The sequence below is a fragment of the Arachis hypogaea genome, chromosome 12, assembly GCF_003086295.3.
Source record: "Arachis hypogaea cultivar Tifrunner chromosome 12, arahy.Tifrunner.gnm2.J5K5, whole genome shotgun sequence".
NCBI classification, from domain to species: Eukaryota; Viridiplantae; Streptophyta; class Magnoliopsida; order Fabales; family Fabaceae; genus Arachis; species Arachis hypogaea.
The window spans coordinates 105,073,155-105,089,565 of NC_092047.1; the positions used below are offsets into that span (position 1 = coordinate 105,073,155).

The following is a 16,411-nucleotide window of genomic DNA, read 5'->3' on the forward strand; positions in this document are numbered from 1 at the left end:
TGTCGCTCTTGACGTTTGATAAATACATTCACTCCATTCAGTGTGAACCTAGATTCATTCAAATTCATTGAATACTGCCCAGATGTTTTCGACAAATAAATCAAAAAGAAATTAAGAAAAGATTTTCAAATAAATACATTAACATTTACAAGTTAAAGAAGTGTTTGCCTCTTTACAATTCCTTACAAAATAGTGTTAATTATAATTTTGGCAGACTGAACCTATTTACTTTCTATATCCCTAGATGAGAATTCGCAAAAAGGACTTGAGAGGGCAGCGAATGGCTTTGAGATTCTTATGGCTTCAGATGCCTCGATGACTTTGTCTCTCAATTTATTTACCTTGTCCAAGAGAATGGTTGGATCATATTTCTGCCTAAAAGCATCTACTTCTTCCTACAATTCAATTGAAGGAAATTACTTAATACGAACCCAGATGAAATAAGAAATGAATCGAAAATTACTAATGATACTTACTTGTTTAAAGTTTTTCCATTTGTATTTCCCTTTTTTTTTTTTATCTTTGTGGGATCAATTGTTCCAGCTATTTTATTACATATATTCCGCAATCATAACTAAGAAAGAAATAAGAAAGTAAAATATGATTAATAGGAGGAGAGACACAGAAAAGCACACTAAGACATATTAATAACAGTACTTTAGAAAAGAAATAATAATAGGAAGATTCATACGATTGTTGACCGGTGATCGAAATATACAGTATTTTAACGCTCTCTTCGTTGTCCACCAAAAATTCTGTCCTAGCATAGACCCTCATTTGGAATACTATTAAGCCTTGAAAAGGATATAAAAAGTGCACTTCTCAATGCTCAATCAGGCACAAAAAATGATTGATATAATTTTAATTAGAGCAATAATGGCTAGAAATAAAAGATAATTTACAACAAAAACACATCAAATCAATGTAAATAACTTACAACAAATTTATTTAGAATAATTCTTGTCTCAGGTATTTCTTTTTTCTTGATTAGGTCAAGCACATGGAAGGCCTTCTTGTGAGCATTACCAATCCACAACCACCAATAGCCTCCATGGAAAACTGGCACAAACAGCTGAAGTTTGAAAAAATGATAATATATTTCAGTCTAAATAATAGCAAATGACAGAATTATTAAAGAAGTTTTAGAAATTACAACTTACAAATGGATGGGATGCCAGTTTCTTCTTGTCAAGAAAAGGTAGGTAGTCCTTAAATTTACTGATGTGGTAGGCCTTTTTAGTGTTTGGATCACTGTATTCGTGCTCATGCTTCCCCAACATGAAATTCTACAAAATAAACTGAAATAAACTAATAAATGAACCAAATTACTTAAGAAATAACAAATTTGGTCAATACTTATCAGCAGCATCAAGTGAAACTCAATTAACACACAAATGAACCAAAACTAGTTTAGATATGAACAAGAAGTAAATAAGACTTAATCATCAATAAAAAACATCAAATTCATTTCTGGATTGAAATAAACAGCAATTAAACCAGAAAATGGACCGAAATTACTTAAGAAATAAAAAATTGGCTTACCACAATTTCTGGTGGGATGCAGTATATTTGTTTATCAAATCTGCGACATTTTTAGTTGTTAAGAATCATACACATTGTGGAGACCACCTATAGGAACAAAATTTATTACATATATGGGAATATAACTTTTTAGAATTAACAGAAAAATTGCTTTAGATTTGAATAAAAACTAACTATACAAATGAACCAAATAGACCACCTATGGGTATATAACCTATAGGACCACCTAAGTCAATTTACAAATGAACTGAAATTACTTCAGATTTGAACAAAAACTAACTATACAAATGAACGTAAATTAAACTAAGAAATGAACCTAAATTTGTTCAATACTTAACAGCAGCATCAAGTGAACCTCAGTCAATTTACAAATGAACCGAAATTGCTTAAAACTAACTATACAACCCCACATGAATAAGTTCAGCAAATTTAAGCGAAACCAAACCAAATGAACATAAATTAAAATAAGAAATGAACAATGGTAATGTAATAGCCGAAGAATTTACCATATTTTCTACATCATGTCCGGGTGTTAGAGACAAGAAGTGGCATTTACCCCCCTCTAAATGAGCTTTGTGGTCCAACTTGAAAATGGTTTCAAACTCATTGCTTGCCTCCTTTTTGTCGATCTTGACTTGCATCATCCACTAAAAATATTTCTCCCTCAACTCCTCTGTTATTTCTTTTCTTTCATCGGAGTCTTGAACTCTTCAGGGATGCTCAAACTCGGCTCGGCACTTGTTTCCTCTGCATATTTCAAGGCCACTATCACCCCAGCATCCATCACCACCTCTACCAACATTTCAAGTTGTGTTACTGTTCGTTGAGAGGTTAGCGGGCTTATGCCAAGTTGATGAGCGGATAATTTATACGCTTTTTGGCATTGTTTTTAGTATGTTTTTAGTAGAATCTGGTTACTTTTAGGGATGTTTTTAATAGATTTTGTGTTAAATTCATATTTTTGGACTTTACTATGAGTTTGTGTGTTTTTCTGTGATTTCAGGTATTTTCTGGCTGAAATTGAGGGACTTGAGCAGAAATCAGATTCAGAGGTTGAAAAAGGACTGCTGATGCTGTTGGATTCTGACCTCCCTGCACTCAAAGTGGATTTTCTGGAGCTACAGAACTCGAAATGGCGCGCTTCCAATTGCGTTGGAAAGTAGACATCCAGGGCTTTCCAGCAATATATAATAGTCCATACTTTGTCCAAGAATTGACGATGTAAATTGACGTTCAACGCTAGCTTTCTACCCAAATCTGACGTCCAGCGCCAGAAAAGGATCTAAAACCAGAGTTGAACGCCCAAACTGGCACAAAAACTGGCGTTCAACTCCACAAATGGCCTCTGCACGTGCAACACTTAAGCTCAGCCCAAACACACACCAAGTGGGCCCCAGAAGTGGATTTATGCATCAAGTACTTACTCATGTAAACCCTAGTAGCTAGTTTATTATAAATAGGACCTCTTACTATTGTATTTGACATCTTTGAACGCATTGTTCTTAGACCATGGGGGCTGGCCACACGGCCATGCCTGGACCTTCACTTATGTATTTTCATACGGTAGAGTTTCTACACTCCATAGATTAAGGTGTGGAGCTCTGCTGTTCCTCAAAGATTAATGCAAAGTACTACTGTTTTCTATTCAATTCTTCTTATTTCTCTTCTAAGATATCCATTCGCACCCAAGAACGTGATGAAGGTGATGATTATGTGTGACGCTCATCATCCTTCCCCCTTATGAACGCGTGCCTGACAAACACTTCTGTTCTACATGAATTAAGCTAGAATGAGTATCTCTTAGATCTCCTAACCAGAATCTTCGTGGCGTAAGCTAGAATGATGGCGGCATTCAAGAGAATCCGGAAGGTCTAAACCTTGTCTGTGGTATTCTGAGTAGGATTCAATAATTGAATGACTGTGACGAGCTTCAAACTCGCGATTGTTGGGCGTTAGTGACAGACGCAAAAGGAGGGCGAATCCTATTCCAGCATGATCGAGAACCGACAGATGAATAGCCGTGCCGTGACAGGGTGCGTGAGCATATTATTCACTGAGAGGAGGGGATGTAGCCACTGACAACGGTGATGCCCTTGCATAAAGCCAGCCATGAAAAGGAGTAAGATTGATTGGATGAAGATAGCAGGAAAGCAGAGGTTCAGAGGAACGAAAGCATCTCCATTCGCTTATCTGAAATTCCTATCAATGAATTACATAAGTGTCTCTATCCCTATTTTATTATTTATAATTCGAAAACCACATAATTATTTTATATCCGCCTGACTGAGATTTACAAGGTGACCATAGCTTGCTTCATACCAACAATCTCCGTGGGATTCGACCCTTACTCACGTAAGGTATTACTTGGACGACCCAGTGCACTTGCTGGTTAGTTGTATCGAAGTTGTGACAGACTGTAAAACTAGATCAGAGTATCTGGCCTAAGAAGCCATTACCAGAGATCACAATTTCGTGCACCACAAGTCCGAATGAAGGTACGTCATCTTCCCAATGGCGAGGACGGAGAGAACTACAATATGTCACATAAAAGTGTTTAAAATAATCAAAATGTATTATGATATAACATGAAAACTAATAAAAAGGATTCTAAGTAAAACTTACACATTAAGTGGAGCTTCTTGCTTGGATTGTCCTACCGAAGTTTCTTGGTAGGCTTACTGCTGGAGTTCCGGAGGGCAGCTGGATTAAACAGAAAAGAGTTCAATAACGAACCAAAATTATTATTATATACCATCAAAACTAATAAAAAATTTTTTAAGTAAAACTTACACATTAAATGGAGTTTCTTGCTCGAATTGCCCTGCCGAAGTTTCTTCTCGGTCTTGCTGTTGGGGTTTCGGAGGGAAGCTGGATTAAACAGAAAATTGTTTAATAATGAACCAAAATTATTTGTTATTATATAACATGAAAACTAATAAAAAGGATTCTAAGTAAAACTTACACATTAAGAGGAGCTTCTTGGTCCGATTGCCTTGCCAAATTTTCTTCGCAGGCTTGCTATTGCGGTTCCAGAGGGAAGCTGGATTAAACAGAAAAGTGTTCAATAATGAACCGGAATTATTATTATATAACTTGAAAACTAATAAAAAAGGATTTTAAGTAAAACTTACTTATTAACAAAAGCTTCTTCTATTTGTGTTTTCGAAGGGATAGAGGTAAATGTTTTTTTATTTTTTTTTTGTCTCTTCCACAAGAGAACTTGGAAGAGCCATTGCAATGAGAACTCTAATGAAGTTAAACAACAAAGGAGTTAATGTTGAATGATTAAAATAGAAAAGTAAATTGGAAATCTGTACATCGATTAGAATAGGAAAGTAAATTAAAAAACTCACATATCCAGAGGTTGAGACTGAATTTCTTCTCAAACCACAAGGATTTATTCTTCAAGATCAGCTACTGGGCTACTGGTAGTAAATAAAATTCCGTATCAGTAATTAAAAAAAATTATTACCTAAATTTAAAGGACCAACATAAGTATTTCAACTTACATAGTTGGGGATTGTAAACTCTGTTTTTTCTTTTTTTTATGCCATTTTTTCTTGTAAAAAATGTAACTGGGGATTTAGGGATTTTTTTTCTAATAAAAAATACAAAATTACAATCATCAACCAAGACATTATAATTAAAAGGAGAAGAAGTAAATAAATGTTAAGAGAAATTACTCAGCTTTGCCCGATGCATTTACAGACAGGTCCAAGCTCGTCTGGGTTTGAAACACAGGTTCACTTTCACTACCCAAATTTACAGTCGGCAGTCTAAGTAAAAAATTATATATTATTCAGTAAAACCAAATAAATTACATAAGGTTTTAGGAAAACTACTCAGCAGAGAAAGAAAAAAAATTTGTATAAGAAACTTAATCTTACGTCTGTGATAAATCATATCGCGCGTCCGTCGAGTCACGGTCATCTCTCTGTGTTTCATCCAGAGCAACATCTATTTTTGCAGCACCGTCAGTTTTTCTCTTCATTCTTTTTCTTTTTGTTTTTTTTTTTTACTAATCTCCTCTACTTTTTCGCTTCTGAAAATCAATACAAAAAATGTTGAGTTAAAATCAGGATGAATCTCAATTCAAGTAGAAATGAACCAAAATTTTAAATGATTTGAACATACAATCCATGTTCGAAAACAACCAGAGAAACAAGTAGCCAAGTAAAGCTCAGTTAATTCACAAATGAACTGAAATTATTTCAGATTTGTAAAAGTAGTCAAATAGAGTCAATCATCAACAAAAACACATCGAATGTGTACTGGTGACAAATATCAGAGCTGTAACTAACTTAATATGACACATGAACAATTTTCACCAAATCCAAGTGAAACTAAACCAAATGAACCTTAAATAAATGTAGAAATGAACCAAAATGATCAATACTTATACATCATCATGTGATCCTCAATTAATTCACAAATAAACCGAAATTATTTCAAATTTGAACAAGCAGTAAAAAAGACTCAATCAATAAAAATAGAATATATATTTATAACAACAAAATAATCATTTTTGAATCTTACTCGTCTTTGGATTCAGTTTTACTTTCCGAATCCATCTGAACAATCTTTCTTTTTTTGCCTTCTTTCTTCGCCACCCTTTGTGGTTGTTTTTTTTTCTTTTGCGGTGTTTTCTCCATTTCTTCTTCTTCTTCTTCTTCTCTGCAACACATACAGAAAGTTTTGTAAAAATAATAATATAAAATTTTAAATAAATTGATAGTTTTTTATAAGTGATGGTGAGAAGTATACTAAGATTCAGAAAAAGTTTCTTCTTCCGAAGACGAATCCAAGATGACAAGTTTCTTTTTTTCTTTCTTCTTCTTTTCCTTCTTTTTTCCCCTTCTTTTTTTCCATCTCTTCCCTCCTCAATTCTGATCTTTTTATAGTTCCCTAAAACAGTAGTTAGCACAATAATTTAGAAGCATTCAAACCAAAGTTTTAAGGGAAATAATTTTTTTATTTACCATTTCATTAGTTGTTTCCTAAGCAATTCGCTCGACTAGCCTCCTCCATATCCAGTACGCCACCGATGGTGGTCCGGGAGCGTTATCTACTTCTAGATAAGGGAAATTCGTTTCATGAAAATATATTAACATTAACACAAAGACGCAGCCATCAACCGAAAGTTTGTTTCCTGCTCTCCTGGCTTTGATCCCCTTGATCAGGAAGCTCAGCACATGAGACACCCAATCCCATTGTCGGACCGTGTCTACATGAAGGGCATGCGGCTTATGGATCGGGGAGACGATGCTTATTGTTGTCGGCAACAAGAAGCATTTATGGATGAAGACAACGAAAGTCGTCTTGAATTTCAGCAACTTTTTCTCCCCTTGAACACTTATATCAATCACAGATTTTGTCAAAGATGCCAAAGTAGCACTTTTGAAGCTTTCAACAATCTCATTCTATTGCTCATTCAGTTTCCTGTATGTAACTTTTTCAGGAAATTGATCCCCTATAATATTTTAATATAAATAAATTAGTTAAAAAGGCTGAATTCATTTTCTGTATCCAAATGAACTTCAAATAAACTAAGGAATGAACTGAAATTACTTAAGGAAAAATAAAATGTAAAAGATAAAAAGTATAATATCCCCAAAATTTATGCCTATCGCATCTCTTATCTTGGCAGGGGTTATATAGATTTTGCTATAGCGAGTGTCCAAGAATCCATGATAGAGATCATAGGACAGAATCAATTCCCTCAAGAGTTTGTGCAAGACATTCAATTCTGGAATATGTCTCAGCGCACTGAATTCCATTTCTTCAACAATAGTTTTCTTTTCTTCACTCAATTCAGTGAACACTTTGGCTATCGATCTTGTTGAACATCTCAAATCGTGAGTTTTCTGCAAGGATTTGAAATAATATGTTATGATATATTTATAATACAAAAATAGAGTTGATTTAATGTGTATATGTTTAGATTATAATGCGGCTTCTCCGTTTTTGAGATGGTCATCTTTTTCATTTTTATTGTAAGAAACAAAAAATTTGATCAATACTTAACAGATGAACCTCGCTCAGTTCACAAATGAGTCAAATTTAATTCAAATTTGGTGAATACTTAATAGTAGTATCAAGTGAACCTAACTTAATTCACAAATGAACCGAATTTGGTTTATATTTGAACAAAAAGTTATAAACATTCAATCAGCAAGAAAAACACATTTCAATTTATTTCTGCATACAAATGAACTCAATTAAACTAAGAGATGAACCGAATTTCTTAAGGAATAATAAATTTGGTGAATACTTAACAGTAGTATCAAGTGACCCTAACTCAATTCACAGATGAACCGAATTTGGTTCAAATTTGAATAAACCATCATAAACATTCAATCAGCAAGAAAAACATATTTCAATTCATTTCTGCATGTAAATGAACTCAATTAAACTAAAAGATGAAATGAATTATTTATTAGAACTAATAAACTAAGAACGCAGTTTCATTTGATCCCTAGTTACGGAGAAAAACAAGCAAAAATAAAATCAGAGAAACTCGATCTACTAAATGAACGAACTCAATCCACTAAACCTTAAATCGAACTAGAAGAAACGCGAGAAATTAATTGAACATAATAACAATAGTTTTCTAAGTACCTTGCGGAATCTTTGATCTTGTTTTTATATATTTTTTGTTGATCAATTCAAATGCTCCACCCAATTCTGCAGTAGTTTTCACAGACAATTTGAATGATTTTTGAGAGATTTTGAGAGGAATTTGAAATTTCTTTGTTGTAGTTTCGAGTTGGAAAAACAAATATTTTTTCATATTCTAGCGCGAATTGAATTGGTAACGTTTGGGGGTTTCCGGCGCATGTAACACGCATCTCATTAATGAGAGTGGATTTTTTTTTTGTATTGGGCCTGCTTGGTTGAACTTGGATACAAAAATGCTTGGATGTGTAGCCCAACTATTTTTGGATAGAGAGAGAAAATCAGACGAAACAAGGTAAAGATGGATTAAATCATTAACGTAGTCTCTCATGTTCACGATTTTTACTATTTTAGTCTCTTAAATTTAAAATTGGATAAATATCATGTTTGGCCTTTGATCTTTTCCTCATGAGACATAACACACCCTAATCATCCTTAAACCTCATCCAAAACCCCATCTACTAACAAAAATGGACAAAACAACCTCTACAACCGGATGACAAATGATTGTCAGTCTGATTGAGGTTGAAGTGTCAAAATGTCAGTGCCAAGAGTCAGGTCCTTGGGTTGGAGGGACTAAAAACCCCCCTTTTTAACATCTTTCTCTTCTTCTTCATCCTCCTCTTCTTCTCCTCCATTTTCTTCCTCTTCTTCTTCTCTTTTCTCTTTGCATCTCCATCTTTATCACCATCATCATTGAGCTTCATCTTCCCCACTGCCACCGTGGTTTCCTCTTCTTCCTCCTCTTCTTCTAGCCCTAAATCACCACCCTAAACCACCTTCCATCGGATCAGTCCCGAAATTTCCACGGAAATCCCTGCCATGATGCCGTGCCTAATCCAAATTGCCTCCCATCCAAATCTCTCCTCCGCCAGGGACACCCCCAGTTCCAGGCTTAGCATCGACTATAAGAAAAATGCTGAGTACCGTCGGATTCATCAAATAAATCTGATGGTAATCAATTTACCATCGCAAAAAATCGAACGGTATAAACCTTGCTAGTAAATGTCTACCATTGAATTTATTTTGTCTGACGGTAATGTTGGTGCCAAAAAATGTTGTTCCACGCCAGGTAATTTCGACAGTAATGTCAATTTTTTTAAAATTTGAAATAAATGGTCAATTTTAATTTTAAATTTAATTTTTTTACACAATTAGTGGTTTTCATAGATAATGAAGAATTTTTATTTAAAATAAATAATATAATGTTCAAATAAATTAAAAGTCAATTGCATCAAATAAACACAATGAAACAATAAAACAAAAAACTAAATCTACAGATTCAGGTAATCATCTTCGTCTTGAGTCCCGTGGCCGTGAGTCAGAGGCGCAGAAGACGGTGATGTCTGTGTGTCACCAGCAGGACCACTGTCACCAGCAACGGTGCTGCCACCAGCAGGGTCAATGCCAGCGGTGCGCATCTGGGCCTGGTACACCTCCATCTGAGCCTCCATACGCTGCATCCACTCCACCGACTCCCTAAACTCCAGCCTGAGCTCATTTATAGACATCACGTGGGTGAAGATCTCCTGATACTTCTCCTGATAATCGTTAAGATCTTAGGCCTGCTGGTGAAGGCTGTGCTGGAGCTCTTGCACCTGCAGCCTCAAATCCACGCCTTCCTCAGGTTGGATGGCTCGACTGGTAGCGGAACCTAATAACGGCCTCAATGTCGAGGTGTGGAGGCTGCTGGCGAAGAATGACGATATCCCGTATACGTGATTCTTGTACGGGGCTGAGGTGGGCTCCCGCCAAGTTGCATCGGGATCGACAACTGAAGCCACAGAGCCATCAGCGGCGTTCTCCCCACCACTTTGTTGAGACTGTTGAGTCGCGACCTTTAGACTCTATGTGTGGGACTCCTGTGCAATTTAGATAAGTTATTGTGGTTAGTAAGATAGATATACAGTTAATCTCTAATAATTTTATAGCAGAAGATAATCAGATGTATGTTTCTTCACATAATGGTCCTGAGACCGCTGATGATCAACAAATCTCGCTTTGTTCTCCTTCAGCGTGTGGGTGTACTTGAACGTCTCTGTCAACGTGACCTCGCGGTCCAACGACTTCAACTACACAAGTTACATTAAAATTCAAAATTATTAGAATGCCTAGTAATGATATGCAAAACAAATATAATGAAGTTATTAACAAAAACTTAAAGAAATTACATACCACCCTGGCCTTGGTCTTCATGAAGGTCGCCGAGCCCCCGGTATACTTGGACGACCTAGCCGATGCCCTGTTAGCTCTGTTGGTGAGACGCCGATGCTTGGACCCCACATTGGTCTCCCAATGAGCTAATAGACCCTTCTTTACTTCCCGTCGGAGCCAGCCCGTCCGCTGCTCCTTCCCATGATGAACATCATCTAGCATCTGCTGGAGCCGCCGACCCATTCTAAGGTCGAATATCTTTCGGATAGCCCGGTCGTGCTCAACATCCCAAATGAAGTACAACAATAAAACAGTCATCAACGCAGCAGTTAACAGCAATTAACACAATTAGATAATTCCAAACACTTCAAAAATGCAAAATCTAATGTGTTGAATGAAACATAACTTAATCAACCAAAATCCACTAAGATTAGAAAACTAAACTAAACTAACTTCGAAACTGATTCAAAATTCAAATTCAAATTCTACTCAAACCTAAACTACATTAAACTAAAATTAAAAAATTATCAAATAATCTCAGCAATAATTTCTCAATAAAACTGTTATCAACGCAATAATTAACAGCAATTAACATAATTAGACAATTCTGAACACTTCAAGCATTCAAAATCTAATGTATTGAATCAAACATTACTTAATCAACCTTAATCTACTAAGATTAGAAAACTAAACTGAACTAACTTCGAAACTGTTTTAGAATTAAAATTCTAATTCTACTCAAACCTAAACTTAAATTAAACTAAAATTAAAAAATTATCAAACAATCTCCACAATAATTTCTCAGCAAAATAGTCATTAACGCAACAATTAACAGCAGTTAACACAATTAGATAATTTCAAACACTTCAAGCATTCAAAATCTAATGTATTGAATCAAACATAACTTAGTCAACCTAAATACACTAAGATTAGAAAACTAAGCTGAACTAACTTTGAAACTGATTCAAAATTAAAATTCTAATTCTACTCAAATCTAAACTAAAAATAAATAATTATCAAACAATCTCAGCCATAATTTTTCAGTGAAACAGTCATCAATGCAGCAATTAATACAACTAGACAATTCTAAATACTTCAACTATTCAAAACCTAATGTATTGATTCTAATCTAGCTTAATCAACCTAAATTCACTAAGATTAGAAAACTAAATTGAACTAACTTTAAAACCAATTCAAAATTAAAATTAAAATTCTACTCAAACCTAAACTACATTAAACTAAAATTAAATGAATTGGAAAAGAATTTTTCATTGAACCTATAATGAAGAACAATAGAAGTAAGGGAAGACGTGGATGTTGCAGTGGTGGTCGTCAAAGTTGCTGTAGTGGCAGATGGTGGTGACGGTAGACGATGGTGACAGCGAAGGAGAGAGAGAGAGAGAGAGAGAGAGAGGCAGGGGAAGAAGGAGAAAAAAGAGGAGGTGGTGACGACGGAGGGGTGGCAATGGCGGTGCTCTCGGCAACCAGGGATGGGGGTAGAGAACGGAGGTGGTGGCGGTGATGAGAGAGAGGATGGAGATGAAGAGAGAGTGTGTGAAATTCGAAATGGGGAAGACGACGTTTGCACTTTCATTTAGGGCACTATTACCGTCGGATTTACCCGACGATAACATTTCCCGTGTACCCAAAACGTAGCATTTCACTAAACATGATTACCGTCGGTTCTTTCCGTCGGTAAATCCAACGGTAGTGGGCGCGCCAAAAATTTATGTTTTTTCCTCCAAATATTACCGTTGACGTTACCCTTGGAAATGTTGTTCCGACGGTAATATTTTAGGGTTATGAATTTACTGCCTAATCTGACAGTAAATCCGATGAAAATCTCGCCGCTAAATCTAACAGTAAATCTAATGGTAGTGATCTCCATCAGGTAAATCTTTAGGAACAAGAATATAAGTTTACAAAAAGTTACTAATCATGAATGGAAAAAAAAGAGAAGTTAAAACCTTACTCAAAGCTTGCTCTGTTGAAATTCTCCTTGAATGATCCTTACAAATCATCTTTCTGAGAAGATCCTTAGCAGGAGAATAAATAAACTTAAAGATGGTAGTTGGGGATTTAATATTATCCCTAACAACAACTTCAAAAATCTCAAAAGCATTCTCTCCATAGAATGGTGGAATAGCACCCAACATTATGTAAAGAATCACACCGGAGCTCTAAATATCAACTTTCTCACTATATTTCCTCCCCATCACCACCTCCAGCACCACGTCATATGGCATCGCCACCACCCCACTTATCCCTCTTCCGTTGTCGAATCACTCCGCCAAATCAAAGTCCACAATTTTCATATTCCCCCTTCTATTGAAAAGCAAATTATCTAGTTTTATGTCCCTGTGCGCTCTCCTCAGCCTGTCGCAATGCGCTACCACTTCAAGAAGTTGTTTCATTATAGTGGCTGCCTCTATCTTCGGAAAGGTCAATCAACAATTTGGTCGAATAGGGTTTTTTGTTCGCAAAGCTCAACGACGATGGAAAGAGAATTGAAATCTTAATAGGCTCCGAAAATTTGAACAATGTTAGGGTGTGGGGAAAGAAAGTTATGAACTTGGATTCATTTTTGATGCAGGCACGAACTTGGGTTTTGTGGTTTTATGTGGATTTTCAGGGGGTTCTTTTCTCATTTGTGGATAGCCATTGATGATGGCTTTGAAAAAGAGAAAAAAATCATTGATGATAATTCTGAAAAAGAGGAAAAAGAGGAAGAGAAAGAGGATGAAAAAGAAGAGAAAGATGTTAAGAGAGAGTTTTTAGTCCTTCCAACCAAAAGACCTGACACCTGGCACTGATATTTTAACATCTCAGTCTCAATCTGACTCGTTTTGTCTATTTTTGTTAATGAATGGGAGCTTGGATGAGGTTTAAGGATGATTAAGGTGCACTTTATCTCACAGGAAAAATGTCAGGAGCCAGAAAAAGTATTTGTCCTTTAAATTTTCTTATATTGATCCCGAAATTTAATTTTGGGCACCATATTGGTCCGGTAGCCCAATGAAACAGTGTTGATGAGCTAACTCTGACATAGGGTTAAATGACATCATTTTGTTTTTTGAGCTTAAACAAAGTAAAAACGAGAAGACCAAAAAGAGTTTACATTATGTGCAAACCATTTAATCTCCTCTCATTCTCCAAAATGACTTCATTTTTGTTTTATTTAAGAGCTAAAACGAAATGACGTTATTTAGTCTTATATCTAGCGTGACAAGTAATAATTAGCTTAACATTCTGTTCATTGACTCAATGCTGAAAAGGGTCAAGGGAGAAATATAATACCTAGAGTTTAATCTCAAGAACTAATATAGTAAATTTTGAATTTGAGGGATTAAAATAATAAAAATTGTAAATTTCAATAACCACATAGCGAACGAAAAAAGCATTCATCCTGGGTAGAATGCCCTTGGCAGAGTATACCGATAGCACTATACAAATTTAGTCGAAGAAAAAAGTGAAGAGAGAAAAGAGAGGTTTTTTTTTTTATATTATTTGAATAGAAAAAAATAAAATATTTTTTTATATAAATTTTAAATACATTATAAATATATAAATATATAATGGAATAATAAAAACTGAAAGTGATTAATTGATTAATATACTTAATCATATATTTAATTTTAACTTGAACAATAAATTCACATATAAGTTAAAAAAAAATAATTGGATCACATAATGTTACACCTTTGTATTTTGAGTAAATGAATAATGTTTTCTGTGTATGTTAAAAGACATATATTTTTGAGACACAATTAAGTGTATATTTTAGCATAAAATTAAAGAATGTGTTTTTTTTTTGTCACAAGGAAAATGAAAAAGGAGAATATAGAAGAAAGTAGAAGAGAGAGAAAAGATAATAATAAGTTGAAGAATGAGAAAAACAGAAGTTAAAAGGGAAGACAAAAAAACATGCATATTTCTCATGTGTTGGTTACATATTAATTACGAAATTATTAGCGATGTGGCAAGTCTCTTAATATATATATATATATATATATATATATATATGAGAAAATTTTACTCCTCTTCCCTGCGAGATGCTAAAATAATATTTCTCTTCCCTCTGTATATTTTCCTCTCTTATAACCTTTAAAGAATCTCCTTTTTAATTCATTTTAAATTTTTTTGTGTTAACTAATGTTAATTTTATCAATTTTTAAAAAAAAAATATTTCTTATGAAAATATATTTTAGTAAAAATTTTATTTTTTCTCATTAAATTTTGCTTACCAAAATACAGTTTAATAAATTATTTTTTAATTGATTAAATTGTATTTTTATCAAAATATTTTTTTAAAAATTTAATAATTAAATTATTTTTTTAAGATTTTCTTCAATAATTTTTTAATTATTAAACAATGATTTTACCAAAATTTTTATTAACAATTTTTTTATATTTTACTATTAATTTTTTGATATTAATATATATTATTTTAATATTAAAAAAACTCTTAGTAAGACTATTTTTCAATATCAATATATATTAATTGTTATACATATTAATAATGGTAATATTTTTTTATTTAATGTTAAAATAATATACATTAATATCAAAAAGTTAATAATAAAATATAAAAAAAATTATTAACAAAAATTTTGATAAAATTATAATTTAATAATTAAAAAATTATTGAAGGATATTTTAGAAAAAAAATAATTTAATTATTAAATTTTTTAAAAATTATTTTGATAAAAATAGAATTTAATCAATAAAAAATAATTTATTAAGTGGTATTTTGGTAAGTAAAGTTTAATGATAAAAAAATAAATTTTTTTTTTAAAAAATAGATAAAGTTAAGTAGTTAACATTAGTTAACACAAAAAAATTAAAATGGAATAAAGAGGAAATTTTTTAAAAGTTATAAGGGAGGGGGGAATGTATATTTTATAAATAGAGGGGAGGGGAGTGTCATTTTAGTATTTCGCAGGGAAGGAGGAGCTGATGGAGATATAAACAGGCTGAACGCGACATGGCACTACACTGGAGCAGTCAACTTTGCGGTTAGTTTGATTATCTTAACGTCTATGTAATTCCATATACGTATAGTCATTGTTAAGGTACTTGCCAAGAACTAGAATATAATTTATATCGTTAGGAACATGTGGCTGATAGTAATTAATAATTTTAGAAATGTGGTTATCAATTTTTGATAAGTAAGTTGTTAACTTAATAATTATTACATAATTATTAATTTAAAGTTTAAATACTGGGGTATATGTTTTTCAAGCAATGAAGTTAGTTTATTGGTCACACGTTTGTCAATTTATTGATTTAGTTATTAACTATCCAAATTTGTTAGTTAGATTATCAAGTTAAAGTTTGATAATTATATTGTTAATTAATTTACTGAATGTTTTAAATTCACGTATGTTATTAAGAAAATGTGTATTAATTAAGTAAGTACATATTAATAGAGAATGTGGTGTTGACATAAACTCAGTTAGTATATACGTGTAAAATTCTCTAAAGCAAATGTATACAATAGTTAAGCAACTTCGATAAGTTGGACCTATACAATTTTTTAATTGTTAATAATTGTGAATTCTTTTTTTGTCAGAGGCCTCGCTTACTTCTGTCCCAGCGAGTGAGTCACACGTTTCCACCACCCGACGCCATCGCCCCGTTTCTGAAGGAGGCTGAATTCGGCGACACGGTGCCTCTCAGGGATTTCGTATTCGACAACTTCCTGATCACGACATTCATGGAGCGATGGCATCCAGAGACCCACACGTTCCATCTGCCATGAAGTGAGGCCACTATTACCCTGCAAGACATGGCGTACCACCTTGGGCTACGCACATACAGGGAGCCAGTTGGAAGGTCCTTCCGTAATTACTACAGATGGTACGACACGGAGACATGGGCGTTGGTGGAGCGACTGCTCCGTGCTAGGCCTCCGATGGAGCTACAGCAGGGGGCGCAGAGGAAGGAGGCATTCTCGCTGAAGCTGAGATGACTGCGGGACCGTGTCCATGCTATGCCACCCGACGGACGATCCGGAGACACTCTGACAGTATGTGAGGTG

The 16,411-nt window shown here is 34.1% G+C and overlaps 1 pseudogene; it reads right to left on the bottom strand.

The window, feature by feature from the left end:
- Positions 1 to 10,908: 10,908 nt before the first annotated feature.
- Positions 10,909 to 13,195, bottom strand: LOC112730428 (phosphoenolpyruvate carboxylase kinase 2-like; annotated as a pseudogene).
- Between the last annotated feature and the right edge of the window lie 3,216 nt (positions 13,196 to 16,411).